General features: G+C 46.2%; 16 non-coding genes across 16 annotated transcripts; 9 read left to right on the forward strand and 7 right to left on the reverse strand.

The window, feature by feature from the left end:
- The first annotated feature begins 1,629 nt into the window (after positions 1–1,629).
- Positions 1,630–1,716, forward strand: trnay-gua (transfer RNA tyrosine (anticodon GUA)). Its single transcript is given in 2 exon segments — positions 1,630–1,666; positions 1,681–1,716. It is a non-coding gene; the product is annotated as a tRNA-Tyr (tRNA).
- Positions 1,717–1,810: 94 nt separating this feature from the next.
- trnae-cuc (transfer RNA glutamic acid (anticodon CUC)) lies at positions 1,811–1,882 on the reverse strand. Its single transcript has one exon. It is a non-coding gene; the product is annotated as a tRNA-Glu (tRNA).
- An 807-nt stretch (positions 1,883–2,689) lies between these two features.
- trnae-cuc (transfer RNA glutamic acid (anticodon CUC)) lies at positions 2,690–2,761 on the reverse strand. Its single transcript has one exon. It is a non-coding gene; the product is annotated as a tRNA-Glu (tRNA).
- A 1,006-nt stretch (positions 2,762–3,767) lies between these two features.
- Positions 3,768–3,839, reverse strand: trnae-cuc (transfer RNA glutamic acid (anticodon CUC)). The gene has a single exon. It is a non-coding gene; the product is annotated as a tRNA-Glu (tRNA).
- A 626-nt stretch (positions 3,840–4,465) lies between these two features.
- On the forward strand, positions 4,466–4,552 carry trnay-gua (transfer RNA tyrosine (anticodon GUA)). Its single transcript is given in 2 exon segments — positions 4,466–4,502; positions 4,517–4,552. It is a non-coding gene; the product is annotated as a tRNA-Tyr (tRNA).
- Positions 4,553–5,344: 792 nt separating this feature from the next.
- Positions 5,345–5,431, forward strand: trnay-gua (transfer RNA tyrosine (anticodon GUA)). The gene is given in 2 exon segments: positions 5,345–5,381; positions 5,396–5,431. It is a non-coding gene; the product is annotated as a tRNA-Tyr (tRNA).
- Positions 5,432–6,223: 792 nt separating this feature from the next.
- On the forward strand, positions 6,224–6,310 carry trnay-gua (transfer RNA tyrosine (anticodon GUA)). Its single transcript is given in 2 exon segments — positions 6,224–6,260; positions 6,275–6,310. It is a non-coding gene; the product is annotated as a tRNA-Tyr (tRNA).
- A 1,671-nt stretch (positions 6,311–7,981) lies between these two features.
- trnay-gua (transfer RNA tyrosine (anticodon GUA)) lies at positions 7,982–8,068 on the forward strand. The gene is given in 2 exon segments: positions 7,982–8,018; positions 8,033–8,068. It is a non-coding gene; the product is annotated as a tRNA-Tyr (tRNA).
- Positions 8,069–9,041: 973 nt separating this feature from the next.
- trnae-cuc (transfer RNA glutamic acid (anticodon CUC)) lies at positions 9,042–9,113 on the reverse strand. The gene has a single exon. It is a non-coding gene; the product is annotated as a tRNA-Glu (tRNA).
- A 1,505-nt stretch (positions 9,114–10,618) lies between these two features.
- trnay-gua (transfer RNA tyrosine (anticodon GUA)) lies at positions 10,619–10,705 on the forward strand. Its single transcript is given in 2 exon segments — positions 10,619–10,655; positions 10,670–10,705. It is a non-coding gene; the product is annotated as a tRNA-Tyr (tRNA).
- Positions 10,706–11,679: 974 nt separating this feature from the next.
- On the reverse strand, positions 11,680–11,751 carry trnae-cuc (transfer RNA glutamic acid (anticodon CUC)). The gene has a single exon. It is a non-coding gene; the product is annotated as a tRNA-Glu (tRNA).
- A 626-nt stretch (positions 11,752–12,377) lies between these two features.
- Positions 12,378–12,464, forward strand: trnay-gua (transfer RNA tyrosine (anticodon GUA)). Its single transcript is given in 2 exon segments — positions 12,378–12,414; positions 12,429–12,464. It is a non-coding gene; the product is annotated as a tRNA-Tyr (tRNA).
- Positions 12,465–13,057: 593 nt separating this feature from the next.
- On the forward strand, positions 13,058–13,144 carry trnay-gua (transfer RNA tyrosine (anticodon GUA)). Its single transcript is given in 2 exon segments — positions 13,058–13,094; positions 13,109–13,144. It is a non-coding gene; the product is annotated as a tRNA-Tyr (tRNA).
- Positions 13,145–13,238: 94 nt separating this feature from the next.
- trnae-cuc (transfer RNA glutamic acid (anticodon CUC)) lies at positions 13,239–13,310 on the reverse strand. The gene has a single exon. It is a non-coding gene; the product is annotated as a tRNA-Glu (tRNA).
- A 2,385-nt stretch (positions 13,311–15,695) lies between these two features.
- On the forward strand, positions 15,696–15,782 carry trnay-gua (transfer RNA tyrosine (anticodon GUA)). Its single transcript is given in 2 exon segments — positions 15,696–15,732; positions 15,747–15,782. It is a non-coding gene; the product is annotated as a tRNA-Tyr (tRNA).
- Positions 15,783–15,876: 94 nt separating this feature from the next.
- trnae-cuc (transfer RNA glutamic acid (anticodon CUC)) lies at positions 15,877–15,948 on the reverse strand. The gene has a single exon. It is a non-coding gene; the product is annotated as a tRNA-Glu (tRNA).
- Positions 15,949–16,549: the final 601 nt, after the last annotated feature.

Here is a 16,549-nt window from a genome sequence, read left to right on the forward strand (position 1 = left end):
CAAATGACAACAGAATCCGACTCATCCACTTTGTCAAAAAGAAACAGAGGACTTCCCTGACCGGGAATCGAACCCCGGCCGCGGCGGTGAGAGCGCAGAATCCTAGCCACTAGACCACCAGGGACAACAGCTGCACTGCGACCTGCAGAAAGACTCTTTCAAGCCCTAAACCGCCTATCCATCCACACTCTGTACATGCAATGGGGCTAAGAAGAAACAAAAGGTCTAAGACGTAATTGACACGCTGCTGCAAGGAGTCAGCCTGTAGGCAAAGCCTGTATTTCTTTTCCACTCAACATCATGAGCAGAGTAAGGGCCCTCTGTTTAGAGATCAGATGAAGTGCAGCTTTGAAACAAATCAAGTCCTGAAGGCACTCTGCTGCCAATGATACCTGAGTTGCAAGTTGTGAAGTCCAATGGATCAGCTGCACTCTCCAGGATTTTGATTTAAAGCAAGATTCTCAAGGCAAAGCCTGTATTTCTTTTGCACTCAACATCTTGAGCAGAGTACAGGGCCCTCTGTTTGGAGATCAGATGAAGTGCAGCTTTGAAAGAAATCAAGTCCTCAAGGCACTCTGCTGCAATTGATACCTGAGTTGCAAGTTGTGTAGTCCAATGGATCAGCTGCACTCTCCAGGATTTTGATTTAAAGCAAGTTTCTTAAGGCTAATCAAGTGGATTGATGGCACAAAGCAATACAGCATTTCCATGTTCCCATTTGACTTGCATTTCAAGGGGTGTGTTCGGTTGCCTTCGATAGCTCAGTTGGTAGAGCGGAGGACTGTAGGTATTAAAATGGCCATCCTTAGGTCGCTGGTTCAAATCTGGCTCGAAGGACATCTTATTTTCTTTGTCATTTGGCTAAATCCCTAAGCTTGGCAAATGACAACAGAATCCGACTCATCCACTTTGTCAAAAAGAAACAGAGGACTTCCCTGACCGGGAATCAAACCCGGGCCGCGGCGGTGAGAGCGCCGAATCCTAGCCACTAGACCACCAGGGACAACAGCTGCACTGCGACCTGCAGAAAGACTCTTTCAAGCCCTAAAACGCCTATCCATCCACACTCTGTACATGCAATGGGGCTAAGAAGAAACAAAAGGTCTAAGACGTAATTGACACGCTGCTGCAAGGAGTCAGCCTGTAGGCAAAGCCTGTATTTCTTTTCCACTCAACATCATGAGCAGAGTAAGGGCCCTCTGTTTAGAGATCAGATGAAGTGCAGCTTTGAAACAAATCAAGTCCTCAAGGCACTCTGCTGCCATTGATACCTGAGTTGCAAGTTGTGAAGTCCAATGGATCAGCTGCACTCTCCAGGATTTTGATTTAAAGCAAGATTCTCAAGGCAAAGCCTGTATTTCTTTTGCACTCAACATCTTTAGCAGAGTACGGGGCCCTCTGTTTCGAGATCAGATGAAGTGCAGCTTTGAAAGAAATCAAGTCCTCAAGGCACTCTGCTGCAATTGATACCTGAGTTGCAAGTTGTGTAGTCCAATGGATCAGCTGCACTCTCCAGGATTTTGATTTAAAGCAAGTTTCTTAAGGCTAATCAAGTGGATTGATGGCACAAAGCAATACAGCATTTCCATGTTCCCATTTGACTTGCATTTCAAAGGGTGTGTTTGGTTGCCTTCGATAGCTCAGTTGGTAGAGCGGAGGACTGTAGGTATTAAAATGGCCATCCTTAGGTCGCTGGTTCAAATCCGGCTTGAAGGACATCTTATTTTCTTTGTCATTTGGCTAAATCCCTAAGCTTGGCAAATGACAACAGAATCCGACTCATCCACTTTGTCAAAAAGAAACAGAGGACTTCCCTGACCGGGAATCGAACCCGGGCCGCGGCGGTGAGAGCGCCGAATCCTAGCCACTAGACCACCAGGGACAACAGCTGCACTGCGACCTGCAGAAAGACTCTTTCAAGCCCTAAACCGCCTATCCATCCACACTCTGTACATGCAATGGGGCTAAGAAGAAACAAAAGGTCTAAGACGTAATTGACACGCTGCTGCAAGGAGTCAGCCTGTAGGCAAAGCCTGTATTTCTTTTCCACTCAACATCATGAGCAGAGTAAGGGCCCTCTGTTTCGAGATCAGATGAAGTGCAGCTTTGAAACAAATCAAGTCCTGAAGGCACTCTGCTGCCATTGATACCTGAGTTGCAAGTTGTGAAGTCCAATGGATCAGCTGCACTCTCCAGGATTTTGATTTAAATCAAGATTCTCAAGGCAAAGCCTGTATTTCTTTTGCACTCAACATCTTGAGCAGAGTACAGGGCCCTCTGTTTGGAGATCAGATGAAGTGCAGCTTTGAAAGAAATCAAGTCCTCAAGGCACTCTGCTGCAATTGATACCTGAGTTGCAAGTTGTGTAGTCCAATGGATCAGCTGCACTCTCCAGGATTTTGATTTAAAGCAAGTTTCTTAAGGCTAATCAAGTGGATTGATGGCACAAAGCAATACAGCATTTCCATGTTCCCATTTGACTTGCATTTCAAAGGGTGTGTTCGGTTGCCTTAGATAGCTCAGTTGGTAGAGCGGAGGACTGTAGGTATTAAAATGGCCATCCTTAGGTCGCTGGTTCAAATCCGGCTTGAAGGACATCTTATTTTCTTTGTCATTTGGCTAAATCCCTAAGCTTGGCAAATGACAACAGAATCCGACTCATCCACTTTGTCAAAAAGAAACAGAGGACTTCCCTGACCGGGAATCGAACCCGGGCCACGGCGGTGAGAGCGCCGAATCCTAGCCACTAGACCACCAGGGACAACAGCTGCACTGCGACCTGCAGAAAGACTCTTTCAAGCCCTAAAACGCCTATCCATCCACACTCTGTACATGCAATGGGGCTAAGAAGAAACAAAAGGTCTAAGACGTAATTGACACGCTGCTGCAAGGAGTCAGCCTGTAGGCAAAGCCTGTATTTCTTTTCCACTCAACATCATGAGCAGAGTAAGGGCCCTCTGTTTAGAGATCGGATGAAGTGCAGCTTTGAAACAAATCAAGTCCTCAAGGCACTCTGCTGCCATTGATACCTGAGTTGCAAGTTGTGAAGTCCAATGGATCAGCTGCACTCTCCAGGATTTTGATTTAAAGCAAGATTCTTAAGGCAAAGCCTGTATTTCTTTTGCACTCAACATCTTTAGCAGAGTACGGGGCCCTCTGTTTCGAGATCAGATGAAGTGCAGCTTTGAAAGAAATCAAGTCCTCAAGGCACTCTGCTGCAATTGATACCTGAGTTGCAAGTTGTGAAGTCCAATGGATCAGCTGCACTCTCCAGGATTTTGATTTAAAGCAAGATTTTCAAGGCAAAGCCTGTATTTCTTTTGCACTCAACATCTTGAGCAGAGTCCAGGGCCCTCTGTTTGGAGATCAGATGAAGTGCAGCTTTGAAAGAAATCAAGTCCTCAAGGCACTCTGCTGCAATTGATACCTGAGTTGCAAGTTGTGTAGTCCAATGGATCAGCTGCACTCTCCAGGATTTTGATTTAAAGCAAGTTTCTTAAGGCTAATCAAGTGGATTGATGGCACAAAGCAATACAGCATTTCCATGTTCCCATTTGACTTGCATTTCAAAGGGTGTGTTCGGTTGCCTTTGATAGCTCAGTTGGTAGAGCGGAGGACTGTAGGTATTAAAATGGCCATCCTTAGGTCGCTGGTTCAATTCCGGCTTGAAGGACATATTATTTTCTTTGTCATTTGGCTAAATCCCTAAGCTTGGCAAATGACAACAGAATCCGACTCATCCACTTTGTCAAAAAGAAACAGAGGACTTCCCTGACCGGGAATCGAACCCGGGCCGCGGCGGTGAGAGCACCGAATCCTAGCCACTAGACCACCAGGGACAACAGCTGCACTGCGACCTGCAGAAAGACTCTTTCAAGCCCTAAAACGCCTATCCATCCACACTCTGTACATGCAATGGGGCTAAGAAGAAACAAAAGGTCTAAGACGTAATTGACACGCTGCTGCAAGGAGTCAGCCTGTAGGCAAAGCCTGTATTTCTTTTCCACTCAACATCATGAGCAGAGTAAGGGCCCTCTGTTTAGAGATCGGATGAAGTGCAGCTTTGAAACAAATCAAGTCCTCAAGGCACTCTGCTGCCATTGATACCTGAGTTGCAAGTTGTGAAGTCCAATGGATCAGCTGCACTCTCCAGGATTTTGATTTAAAGCAAGATTCTTAAGGCAAAGCCTGTATTTCTTTTGCACTCAACATCTTTAGCAGAGTACGGGGCCCTCTGTTTCGAGATCAGATGAAGTGCAGCTTTGAAAGAAATCAAGTCCTCAAGGCACTCTGCTGCAATTGATACCTGAGTTGCAAGTTGTGTAGTCCAATGGATCAGCTGCACTCTCCAGGATTTTGATTTAAAGCAAGTTTCTCAAGGCTAATCAAGTGGATTGATGGCACAAAGCAATACAGCATTTCCATGTTCCCATTTGACTTGCATTTCAAGGGGTGTGTTCGGTTGCCTTCGATAGCTCAGTTGGTAGAGCGGAGGACTGTAGGTATTAAAATGGCCATCCTTAGGTCGCTGGTTCAAATCCGGCTCGAAGGACATCTTATTTTCTTTGTCATTTGGCTAAATCCCTAAGCTTGGCAAATGACAACAGAATCCGACTCATCCACTTTGTCAAAAAGAAACAGAGGACTTCCCTGACCGGGAATCGAACCCGGGCCGCGGCGGTGAGAGCGCTGAATCCTAGCCACTAGACCACCAGGGACAACAGCTGCACTGCGACCTGCAGAAAGACTCTTTCAAGCCCTAAAACGCCTATCCATCCACACTCTGTACATGCAATGGGGCTAAGAAGAAACAAAAGGTCTAAGACGTAATTGACACGCTGCTGCAAGGAGTCAGCCTGTAGGCAAAGCCTGTATTTCTTTTCCACTCAACATCATGAGCAGAGTAAGGGCCCTCTGTTTAGAGATCGGATGAAGTGCAGCTTTGAAACAAATCAAGTCCTCAAGGCACTCTGCTGCCATTGATACCTGAGTTGCAAGTTGTGAAGTCCAATGGATCAGCTGCACTCTCCAGGATTTTGATTTAAAGCAAGATTCTCAAGGCAAAGCCTGTATTTCTTTTGCACTCAACATCTTGAGCAGAGTACAGGGCCCTCTGTTTGGAGATCAGATGAAGTGCAGCTTTGAAAGAAATCAAGTCCTCAAGGCACTCTGCTGCAATTGATACCTGAGTTGCAAGTTGTGTAGTCCAATGGATCAGCTGCACTCTCCAGGATTTTGATTTAAAGCAAGTTTCTTAAGGCTAATCAAGTGGATTGATGGCACAAAGCAATACAGCATTTCCATGTTCCCATTTGACTTGCATTTCAAAGGGTGTGTTCGGTTGCCTTCGATAGCTCAGTTGGTAGAGCGGAGGACTGTAGGTATTAAAATGGCCATCCTTAGGTCGCTGGTTCAAATCCGGCTTGAAGGACATCTTATTTTCTTTGTCATTTGGCTAAATCCCTAAGCTTGGCAAATGACAACAGAATCCGACTCATCCACTTTGTCAAAAAGAAACAGAGGACTTCCCTGACCGGGAATCGAACCCCGGCCGCGGCGGTGAGAGCGCCGAATCCTAGCCACTAGACCACCAGGGACAACAGCTGCACTGCGACCTGCAGAAAGACTCTTTCAAGCCCTAAAACGCCTATCCATCCACACTCTGTACATGCAATGGGGCTAAGAAGAAACAAAAGGTCTAAGACGTAATTGACACGCTGCTGCAAGGAGTCAGCCTGTAGGCAAAGCCTGTATTTCTTTTCCACTCAACATCATGAGCAGAGTAAGGGCCCTCTGTTTAGAGATCAGATGAAGTGCAGCTTTGAAACAAATCAAGTCCTCAAGGCACTCTGCTGCCATTGATACCTGAGTTGCAAGTTGTGAAGTCCAATGGATCAGCTGCACTCTCCAGGATTTTGATTTAAAGCAAGATTCTCAAGGCAAAGCCTGTATTTCTTTTGCACTCAACATCTTTAGCAGAGTACGGGGCCCTCTGTTTCGAGATCAGATGAAGTGCAGCTTTGAAAGAAATCAAGTCCTCAAGGCACTCTGCTGCAATTGATACCTGAGTTGCAAGTTGTGTAGTCCAATGGATCAGCTGCACTCTCCAGGATTTTGATTTAAAGCAAGTTTCTCAAGGCTAATCAAGTGGATTGATGGCACAAAGCAATACAGCATTTCCATGTTCCCATTTGACTTGCATTTCAAGGGGTGTGTTCGGTTGCCTTCGATAGCTCAGTTGGTAGAGCGGAGGACTGTAGGTATTAAAATGGCCATCCTTAGGTCGCTGGTTCAAATCCGGCTCGAAGGACATCTTATTTTCTTCGTCATTTGGCTAAATCCCTAAGCTTGGCAAATGACAACAGAATCCGACTCATCCACTTTGTCAAAAAGAAACAGAGGACTTCCCTGACCGGGAATCGAACCCCGGCCGCGGCGGTGAGAGCGCAGAATCCTAGCCACTAGACCACCAGGGACAACAGCTGCACTGCGACCTGCAGAAAGACTCTTTCAAGCCCTAAACCGCCTATCCATCCACACTCTGTACATGCAATGGGGCTAAGAAGAAACAAAAGGTCTAAGACGTAATTGACACGCTGCTGCAAGGAGTCAGCCTGTAGGCAAAGCCTGTATTTCTTTTCCACTCAACATCATGAGCAGAGTAAGGGCCCTCTGTTTAGAGATCAGATGAAGTGCAGCTTTGAAACAAATCAAGTCCTGAAGGCACTCTGCTGCCAATGATACCTGAGTTGCAAGTTGTGAAGTCCAATGGATCAGCTGCACTCTCCAGGATTTTGATTTAAAGCAAGATTCTCAAGGCAAAGCCTGTATTTCTTTTGCACTCAACATCTTGAGCAGAGTACAGGGCCCTCTGTTTGGAGATCAGATGAAGTGCAGCTTTGAAAGAAATCAAGTCCTCAAGGCACTCTGCTGCAATTGATACCTGAGTTGCAAGTTGTGTAGTCCAATGGATCAGCTGCACTCTCCAGGATTTTGATTTAAAGCAAGTTTCTTAAGGCTAATCAAGTGGATTGATGGCACAAAGCAATACAGCATTTCCATGTTCCCATTTGACTTGCATTTCAAGGGGTGTGTTCGGTTGCCTTCGATAGCTCAGTTGGTAGAGCGGAGGACTGTAGGTATTAAAATGGCCATCCTTAGGTCGCTGGTTCAAATCTGGCTCGAAGGACATCTTATTTTCTTTGTCATTTGGCTAAATCCCTAAGCTTGGCAAATGACAACAGAATCCGACTCATCCACTTTGTCAAAAAGAAACAGAGGACTTCCCTGACCGGGAATCAAACCCGGGCCGCGGCGGTGAGAGCGCCGAATCCTAGCCACTAGACCACCAGGGACAACAGCTGCACTGCGACCTGCAGAAAGACTCTTTCAAGCCCTAAAACGCCTATCCATCCACACTCTGTACATGCAATGGGGCTAAGAAGAAACAAAAGGTCTAAGACGTAATTGACACGCTGCTGCAAGGAGTCAGCCTGTAGGCAAAGCCTGTATTTCTTTTCCACTCAACATCATGAGCAGAGTAAGGGCCCTCTGTTTAGAGATCAGATGAAGTGCAGCTTTGAAACAAATCAAGTCCTCAAGGCACTCTGCTGCCATTGATACCTGAGTTGCAAGTTGTGAAGTCCAATGGATCAGCTGCACTCTCCAGGATTTTGATTTAAAGCAAGATTCTCAAGGCAAAGCCTGTATTTCTTTTGCACTCAACATCTTTAGCAGAGTACGGGGCCCTCTGTTTCGAGATCAGATGAAGTGCAGCTTTGAAAGAAATCAAGTCCTCAAGGCACTCTGCTGCAATTGATACCTGAGTTGCAAGTTGTGTAGTCCAATGGATCAGCTGCACTCTCCAGGATTTTGATTTAAAGCAAGTTTCTCAAGGCTAATCAAGTGGATTGATGGCACAAAGCAATACAGCATTTCCATGTTCCCATTTGACTTGCATTTCAAGGGGTGTGTTCGGTTGCCTTCGATAGCTCAGTTGGTAGAGCGGAGGACTGTAGGTATTAAAATGGCCATCCTTAGGTCGCTGGTTCAAATCCGGCTTGAAGGACATCTTATTTTCTTTGTCATTTGGCTAAATCCCTAAGCTTGGCAAATGACAACAGAATCCGACTCATCCACTTTGTCAAAAAGAAACAGAGGACTTCCCTGACCGGGAATCGAACCCCGGCCGCGGCGGTGAGAGCGCAGAATCCTAGCCACTAGACCACCAGGGACAACAGCTGCACTGCGACCTGCAGAAAGACTCTTTCAAGCCCTAAACCGCCTATCCATCCACTCTCTGTACATGCAATGGGGCTAAGAAGAAACAAAAGGTCTAAGACGTAATTGACACGCTGCTGCAAGGAGTCAGCCTGTAGGCAAAGCCTGTATTTCTTTTCCACTCAACATCATGAGCAGAGTAAGGGCCCTCTGTTTAGAGATCAGATGAAGTGCAGCTTTGAAACAAATCAAGTCCTGAAGGCACTCTGCTGCCAATGATACCTGAGTTGCAAGTTGTGAAGTCCAATGGATCAGCTGCACTCTCCAGGATTTTGATTTAAAGCAAGATTCTCAAGGCAAAGCCTGTATTTCTTTTGCACTCAACATCTTGAGCAGAGTACAGGGCCCTCTGTTTGGAGATCAGATGAAGTGCAGCTTTGAAAGAAATCAAGTCCTCAAGGCACTCTGCTGCAATTGATACCTGAGTTGCAAGTTGTGTAGTCCAATGGATCAGCTGCACTCTCCAGGATTTTGATTTAAAGCAAGTTTCTTAAGGCTAATCAAGTGGATTGATGGCACAAAGCAATACAGCATTTCCATGTTCCCATTTGACTTGCATTTCAAGGGGTGTGTTCGGTTGCCTTCGATAGCTCAGTTGGTAGAGCGGAGGACTGTAGGTATTAAAATGGCCATCCTTAGGTCGCTGGTTCAAATCTGGCTCGAAGGACATCTTATTTTCTTTGTCATTTGGCTAAATCCCTAAGCTTGGCAAATGACAACAGAATCCGACTCATCCACTTTGTCAAAAAGAAACAGAGGACTTCCCTGACCGGGAATCGAACCCGGGCCGCGGCGGTGAGAGCGCCGAATCCTAGCCACTAGACCACCAGAGACAACAGCTTCACTGCGACCTGCAGAAAGACTCTTTCAAGCCCTAAACCGCCTATCCATCCACACTCTGTACATGCAATGGGGCTAAGAAGAAACAAAAGGTCTAAGACGTAATTGACACGCTGCTGCAAGGAGTCAGCCTGTAGGCAAAGCCTGTATTTCTTTTCCACTCAACATCATGAGCAGAGTATGGGCCCTCTGTTTCGAGATCAGATGAAGTGCAGCTTTGAAACAAATCAAGTCCTGAAGGCACTCTGCTGCCATTGATACCTGAGTTGCAAGTTGTGAAGTCCAATGGATCAGCTGCACTCTCCAGGATTTTGATTTAAAGCAAGATTCTCAAGGCAAAGCCTGTATTTCTTTTGCACTCAACATCTTGAGCAGAGTACAGGGCCCTCTGTTTGGAGATCAGATGAAGTGCAGCTTTGAAAGAAATCAAGTCCTCAAGGCACTCTGCTGCAATTGATACCTGAGTTGCAAGTTGTGTAGTCCAATGGATCAGCTGCACTCTCCAGGATTTTGATTTAAAGCAAGTTTCTTAAGGCTAATCAAGTGGATTGATGGCACAAAGCAATACAGCATTTCCATGTTCCCATTTGACTTGCATTTCAAAGGGTGTGTTCGGTTGCCTTCGATAGCTCACTTGGTAGAGCGGAGGACTGTAGGTATTAAAATGGCCATCTTTAGGTCGCTGGTTCAAATCCGGCTTGAAGGACATCTTATTTTCTTTGTCATTTGGCTAAATCCCTAAGCTTGGCAAATGACAACAGAATCCGACTCATCCACTTTGTCAAAAAGAAACAGAGGACTTCCCTGACCGGGAATGGAACCCGGGCCGCGGCGGTGAGAGCGCCGAATCCTAGCCACTAGAACACCAGGGACAACAGCTGCACTGCGACCTGCAGAAAGACTCTTTCAAGCCCTAAAACGCCTATCCATCCACACTCTGTACATGCAATGGGGCTAAGAAGAAACAAAAGGTCTAAGACGTAATTGACACGCTGCTGCAAGGAGTCAGCCTGTAGGCAAAGCCTGTATTTCTTTTCCACTCAACATCATGAGCAGAGTAAGGGCCCTCTGTTTCGAGATCAGATGAAGTGCAGCTTTGAAACAAATCAAGTCCTCAAGGCACTCTGCTGCCATTGATACCTGAGTTGCAAGTTGTGAAGTCCAATGGATCAGCTGCACTCTCCAGGATTTTGATTTAAAGCAAGATTCTCAAGGCAAAGCCTGTATTTCTTTTGCACTCAACATCTTTAGCAGAGTACGGGGCCCTCTGTTTCGAGATCAGATGAAGTGCAGCTTTGAAAGAAATCAAGTCCTCAAGGCACTCTGCTGCAATTGATACCTGAGTTGCAAGTTGTGTAGTCCAATGGATCAGCTGCACTCTCCAGGATTTTGATTTAAAGCAAGTTTCTCAAGGCTAATCAAGTGGATTGATGGCACAAAGCAATACAGCATTTCCATGTTCCCATTTGACTTGCATTTCAAGGGGTGTGTTCGGTTGCCTTCGATAGCTCAGTTGGTAGAGCGGAGGACTGTAGGTATTAAAATGGCCATCCTTAGGTCGCTGGTTCAAATCCGGCTCGAAGGACATCTTATTTTCTTTGTCATTTGGCTAAATCCCTAAGCTTGGCAAATCACAACAGAATCCGACTCATCCACTTTGTCAAAAAGAAACAGAGGACTTCCCTGACCGGGAATCGAACCCCGGCCGCGGCGGTGAGAGCGCCGAATCCTAGCCACTAGACCACCAGGGACAACAGCTGCACTGCGACCTGCAGAAAGACTCTTTCAAGCCCTAAACCGCCTATCCATCCACACTCTGTACATGCAATGGGGCTAAGAAGAAACAAAAGGTCTAAGACCTAATTGACACGCTGCTGCAAGGAGTCAGCCTGTAGGCAAAGCCTGTATTTCTTTTCCACTCAACATCATGAGCAGAGTAAGGGCCCTCTGTTTCGAGATCAGATGAAGTGCAGCTTTGAAACAAATCAAGTCCTGAAGGCACTCTGCTGCCATTGATACCTGAGTTGCAAGTTGTGAAGTCCAATGGATCAGCTGCACTCTCCAGGATTTTGATTTAAAGCAAGATTCTCAAGGCAAAGCCTGTATTTCTTTTGCACTCAACATCTTGAGCAGAGTACGGGGGCCCTCTGTTTGGAGATCAGATGAAGTGCAGCTTTGAAAGAAATCAAGTCCTCAAGGCACTCTGCTGCAATTGATACCTGAGTTGCAAGTTGTGTAGTCCAATGGATCAGCTGCACTCTCCAGGATTTTGATTTAAAGCAAGTTTCTTGAGGCTAATCAAGTGGATTGATGGCACAAAGCAATACAGCATTTCCATGTTCCCATTTGACTTGCATTTCAAGGGGTGTGTTCGGTTGCCTTCGATAGCTCAGTTGGTAGAGTGGAGGACTGTAGGTATTAAAATGGCCATCCTTAGGTCGCTGGTTCAAATCTGGCTCGAAGGACATCTTATTTTTTTTGTCATTTGGCTAAATCCCTAAGCTTGGCAAATGACAACAGAATCCGACTCATCCACTTTGTCAAAAAGAAACAGAGGACTTCCCTGACCGGGAATCGAACCCGGGCCGCGGCGGTGAGAGCGCCGAATCCTAGCCACTAGACCACCAGGGACAACAGCTGCACTGCTACCTGCAGAAAGACTCTTTCAAGCCCTAAACCGCCTATCCATCCACACTCTGTACATGCAATGGGGCTAAGAAGAAACAAAAGGTCTAAGACCTAATTGACACGCTGCTGCAAGGAGTCAGCCTGTAGGCAAAGCCTGTATTTCTTTTCCACTCAACATCATGAGCAGAGTAAGGGCCCTCTGTTTCGAGATCAGATGAAGTGCAGCTTTGAAACAAATCAAGTCCTGAAGGCACTCTGCTGCCATTGATACCTGAGTTGCAAGTTGTGAAGTCCAATGGATCAGCTGCACTCTCCAGGATTTTGATTTAAAGCAAGATTCTCAAGGCAAAGCCTGTATTTCTTTTGCACTCAACATCTTGAGCAGAGTACAGGGCCCTCTGTTTGGAGATCAGATGAAGTGCAGCTTTGAAAGAAATCAAGTCCTCAAGGCACTCTGCTGCAATTGATACCTGAGTTGCAAGTTGTGTAGTCCAATGGATCAGCTGCACTCTCCAGGATTTTGATTTAAAGCAAGTTTCTCAAGGCTAATCAAGTGGATTGATGGCACAAAGCAATACAGCATTTCCATGTTCCCATTTGACTTGCATTTCAAAGGGTGTGTTCGGTTGCCTTCGATAGCTCAGTTGGTAGAGCGGAGGACTGTAGGTATTAAAATGGCCATCCTTAGGTCGCTGGTTCAAATCCGGCTTGAAGGACATCTTATTTTCTTTGTCATTTGGCTAAATCCCTAAGCTTGGCAAATGACAACAGAATCCGACTCATCCACTTTGTCAAAAAGAAACAGAGGACTTCCCTGACCGGGAATGGAACCCGGGCCGCGGCGGTGAGAGCGCCGAATCCTAGCCACTAGACCACCAGGGACAACAGCTGCACTGCGACATGCAGAAAGACTCTTTCAAGCCCTAAAACGCCTATCCATCCACACTCTGTACATGCAATGGGGCTAAGAAGAAACAAAAGGTCTTAGACGTAATTGACACGCTGCTGCAAGGAGTCAGCCTGTAGGCAAAGCCTGTATTTCTTTTCCACTCAACATCATGAGCAGAGTAAGGGCCCTCTGTTTAGAGATCAGATGAAGTGCAGCTTTGAAACAAATCAAGTCCTCAAGGCACTCTGCTGCCATTGATACCTGAGTTGCAAGTTGTGAAGTCCAATGGATCAGCTGCACTCTCCAGGATTTTGATTTAAAGCAAGTTTCTTAAGGCTAATGAAGTGGATTGATGGCACAAAGCAATAGAGCATTTCCATGTTCCCAATTGACTTGCATTACAACGGGTGTGTTCGGTTGCCTTCGATAGCTCAGTTGGTAGAGCGGAGGACTGTAGGTATTAAAACGGCCATCCTTAGGTCGCTGGTTCAAATCCGGCTCGAAGGACATCTTATTTTCTTTGTCATTTGGCTAAATCCCTAAGCTTGGCAAATCACAACAGAATCCGACTCATCCACTTTGTCAAAAAGAAACAGAGGACTTCCCTGACCGGGAATCGAACCCAGGCCGCGGCGGTGAGAGCGCCGAATCCTAGCCACTAGACCACCAGGGACAACAGCTGCACTGCGACATGCAGAAAGACTCTTTCAAGCCCTAAAACGCCTATCCATCCACACTCTGTACATGCAATGGGGCTAAGAAGAAACAAAAGGTCTAAGACGTAATTGACACGCTGCTGCAAGGAGTCAGCCTGTAGGCAAAGCCTGTATTTCTTTTCCACTCAACATCATGAGCAGAGTAAGGGCCCTCTGTTTAGAGATCAGATGAAGTGCAGCTTTGAAACAAATCAAGTCCTCAAGGCACTCTGCTGCCATTGATACCTGAGTTGCAAGTTGTGAAGTCCAATGGATCAGCTGCACTCTCCAGGATTTTGATTTAAAGCAAGATTCTCAAGGCAAAGCCTGTATTTCTTTTGCACTCAACATCTTTAGCAGAGTACGGGGCCCTCTGTTTCGAGATCAGATGAAGTGCAGCTTTGAAAGAAATCAAGTCCTCAAGGCACTCTGCTGCAATTGATACCTGAGTTGCAAGTTGTGTAGTCCAATGGATCAGCTGCACTCTCCAGGATTTTGATTTAAAGCAAGATTCTCAAGGCAAAGCCTGTATTTCTTTTGCACTCAACATCTTGAGCAGAGTACGGGGGCCCTCTGTTTGGAGATCAGATGAAGTGCAGCTTTGAAACAAATCAAGTCCTCAAGGCACTCTGCTGCAATTGATACCTGAGTTGCAAGTTGTGTAGTCCAATGGATCAGCTGCACTCTCCAGGATTTTGATTTAAAGCAAGTTTCTCAAGGCTAATCAAGTGGATTGATGGCACAAAGCAATACAGCATTTCCATGTTCCCATTTGACTTGCATTTCAAGGGGTGTGTTCGGTTGCCTTCGATAGCTCAGTTGGTAGAGCGGAGGACTGTAGGTATTAAAATGGCCATCCTTAGGTAGCTGGTTCAAATCCGGCTCGAAGGACATCTTATTTTCTTTGTCATTTGGCTAAATCCCTAAGCTTGGCAAATCACAACAGAATCCGACTCATCCACTTTGTCAAAAAGAAACAGAGGACTTCCCTGACCGGGAATCGAACCCGGGCCGCAGCTGTGAGAGCGCCGAATCCTAGCCACTAGACCACCAGGGACAACAGCTGCACTGCGACCTGCAGAAAGACTCTTTCAAGCCCTAAACCGCCTATCCATCCACACTCTGTACATGCAATGGGGCTAAGAAGAAATAAAAGGTCTTAGACGTAATTGACACGCTGCTGCAAGGAGTCAGCCTGTAGGCAAAGCCTGTATTTCTTTTCCACTCAACATCTTGAGCAGAGTAAGGGCCCTCTGTTTAGAGATCAGATGAAGTGCAGCTTTGAAACAAATCAAGTCCTCAAGGCACTCTGCTGCCATTGATACCTGAGTTGCAAGTTGTGAAGTCCAATGGATCAGCTGCACTCTCCAGGATTTTGATTTAAAGCAAGATTCTCAAGGCAAAGCCTGTATTTCTTTTGCACTCAACATCTTGAGCAGAGTACAGGGCCCTCTGTTTGGAGATCAGATGAAGTGCAGCTTTGAAAGAAATCAAGTCCTCAAGGCACTCTGCTGCAATTGATACCTGAGTTGCAAGTTGTGTAGTCCAATGGATCAGCTGCACTCTCCAGGATTTTGATTTAAAGCAAGTTTCTCAAGGCTAATCAAGTGGATTGATGGCACAAAGCAATACAGCATTTCCATGTTCCCATTTGACTTGCATTTCAAGGGGTGTGTTCGGTTGCCTTCGATACCTCAGTTGGTAGAGCGGCGGACTGTAGGTATTAAAATGGCCATCCTTAGGTCGCTGGTTCAAATCCGGCTCGAAGGACATCTTATTTTCTTTGTCATTTGGATAAATCCCTAAGCTTGGCAAATCACAACAGAATCCGACTCATCCACTTTGTCAAAAAGAAACAGAGGACTTCCCTGACCGGGAATCGAACCCCGGCCGCGGCGGTGAGAGCGCCGAATCCTAGCCACTAGACCACCAGGGACAACAGCTGCACTGCGACCTGCAGAAAGACTCTTTCAAGCCCTAAACCGCCTATCCATCCACACTCTGTACATGCAATGGGGCTAAGAAGAAACAAAAGGTCTTAGACGTAATTGACACGCTGCTGCAAGGAGTCAGCCTGTAGGCAAAGCCTGTATTTCTTTTCCACTCAACATCTTGAGCAGAGTAAGGGCCCTCTGTTTAGAGATCAGATGAAGTGCAGCTTTGAAACAAATCAAGTCCTCAAGGCACTCTGCTGCCATTGATACCTGAGTTGCAAGTTGTGAAGTCCAATGGATCAGCTGCACTCTCCAGGATTTTGATTTAAAGCAAGTTTCTTAAGGCTAATCAAGTGGATTGATGGCACAAAGCAATAGAGCATTTCCATGTTCCCATTTGACTTGCATTACAAGGGGTGTGTTTGGTTGCCTTCGATAGCTCAGTTGGTAGAGCGGAGGACTGTAGGTATTAAAACGGCCATCCTTAGGTCGCTGGTTCAAATCCGGCTCGAAGGACATCTTATTTTCTTTGTCATTTGGCTAAATCCCTAAGCTTGGCAAATGACAACAGAATCCGACTCATCCACTTTGTCAAAAAGAAACAGAGGACTTCCCTGACCGGGAATCGAACCCAGGCCGCGGCGGTGAGAGCGCCGAATCCTAGCCACTAGACCACCAGGGACAACAGCTGCACTGCGACATGCAGAAAGACTCTTTCAAGCCCTAAAACGCCCATCCATCCACACTCTGTACATGCAATGGGGCATGCAATGGGGCTAAGAAGAAACAAAAGGTCTTAGACGTAATTGACACGCTGCTGCAAGGAGTCAGCCTGTAGGCAAAGCCTGTATTTCTTTTCCACTCAACATCTTGAGCAGAGTAAGGGCCCTCTGTTTAGAGATCAGATGAAGTGCAGCTTTGAAAGAAATCAAGTCCTCAAGGCACTCTGCTGCCATTGATACCTGAGTTGCAAGTTGTGAAGTCCAATGGATCAGCTGCACTCTCCAGGATTTTGATTTAAAGCAAGATTCTCAAGGCAAAGCCTGTATTTCTTTTGCACTCAACATCTTGAGCAGAGTACGGGGCCCTCTGTTTGGAGATCAGATGAAGTGCAGCTTTGAAAGAAATCAAGTCCTCAAGGCACTCTGCTGCAATTGATACCTGAGTTGCAAGTTGTGTAGTCCAATGGATCAGCTGCACTCTCCAGGATTTTGATATAAAGCAAGTTTCTCAAGGCTAATCAAGTGGATTGATGGCACAAAGCAATACAGCATTTCCATGTT

Source organism: Salminus brasiliensis, chromosome 3, assembly GCF_030463535.1.
Source record: "Salminus brasiliensis chromosome 3, fSalBra1.hap2, whole genome shotgun sequence".
Classification (NCBI taxonomy): Eukaryota; Metazoa; Chordata; class Actinopteri; order Characiformes; family Bryconidae; genus Salminus; species Salminus brasiliensis.